Source organism: Dendrobium catenatum, unplaced genomic scaffold (genome assembly GCF_001605985.2).
Source record: "Dendrobium catenatum unplaced genomic scaffold, ASM160598v2 fragScaff_scaffold_1230, whole genome shotgun sequence".
In the NCBI taxonomy this organism is placed as follows: domain Eukaryota; kingdom Viridiplantae; phylum Streptophyta; class Magnoliopsida; order Asparagales; family Orchidaceae; genus Dendrobium; species Dendrobium catenatum.
Window position 1 is genome coordinate 337,940 of NW_021319692.1, and position 1,550 is coordinate 339,489.

Genomic DNA, 1,550 nt, shown 5'->3' on the forward strand with positions numbered 1-1,550 from the left:
AGAAATAGAAATCCTAATTAGGTCATCCTGGTTAAGGCAATTATAATTAAGCAAATCATCCTAGATGATATTATCATCGTCCGGGATGATAGGCTCAAATCAGAAAAAATCAGCCACCATGATCTTTTAGGCATGTTATTTTTGGACATCGTCTAGGACATCATCTTGGACGATGCACTATAATTATGCTTAAATTAGTTTGGTAATTAAGGTTTGATTGCTCGATCATATCGTGGACGAACTTTCAGTAAGAGTGCCCCTAATCCATGGGTAATCTATCGCACAAATCACATCATATACAAAGAATAAAAAGTACATTAATAAAATAAACATCATAACAATCACAACATATTAAAGCAAACCAAGTCAATCAGCACACATGCTACATACATAAGTGTCACAACACAGAAAATAAAAAAGGCAAATCACCAGCCTAACCTGGAGCTAGAAGTAGTGCCCTAGCATATCTATCTATGTGTAGTAGGCATATGTGACTTTGGATAGTTCCTATGTCAGATAATTAGTTCAAGTTGTTGTGTTAACATTTGTTGAAGGTCTAAAAGGGGGATTTTGATTTTAGTTCAAGTATTAATGAATTGGAATTCATTTTAGTTCATTAAGTTTATGGATTAGTTTTAACACTCGTGGTAGTAATCAGTGAAGTTTAAGTTGAGTTAATGAATTTTAGAGGGTCATCTACTAGTTATGTTAATGGGATCCAGAAGGTCACTATTGAAAATATGTTAGGTTTAGTGGTTCTACTATTTTAATTAAATATTAGGCCTTAAGGGGAGCAATTAGACAGTAAGTTTGTTGGATTTGGAGTTTTCTAGGTAAAGTTATGAATTTTAGAAGTTTTGGGCTTTTAACGAATTATTAAAATTATTTGATTAAGGGTATTTTAAATATTTTTATCCAAATCAGCTCCAAACATCTTGGAATCATCCCCAAAGGCCATAAATGAACTAAAGAGGTGTTCCCAAGTGTTTGGAAAAAAATTTAGAATTTTTAATAATTTATAATTATTTAATTTAATCAAGAAGGAAATTTTTAGTCAAAATTAAATTAAGGTTTATATTAAAATCCAATTAAGGGGCTTTTAATTATTTGAGATTAAGCAATGAATTTTAAAGAGTTTGAGGTATTATGAGTATTTTTTTGATTTAATATGAAATTATTAGAATTTACTAAATTTATTAGGGCTTAATTAAAGGGTAGATTAGAGTTTGTTAATTAAGGGGTTTAAAGGCTTCTAAAAATTCCTAGATAATTCTGAGAGGTTTAGAATGTTGCTAAGTTTAAGTAATTAAAGTTTCATGTCAATCAAGGATCTGCCTTAGCTCATAAAATTTTTCTAAGTTTGTTGGACGGGTCATTAATTATTATCCTTAGAGTGTCGCTACGTTAAGCATTTTTGAATCAAGTGCTTAAGACTAACCCACTGCGTAACATAAAGGAGAAATGCAGCAAACACATAACACGCCAAATCCTTAGATCTAAGAGGGCCTAAGCTAGGTGCTCGTGCATCCTACACATGTAAAAGACGACTC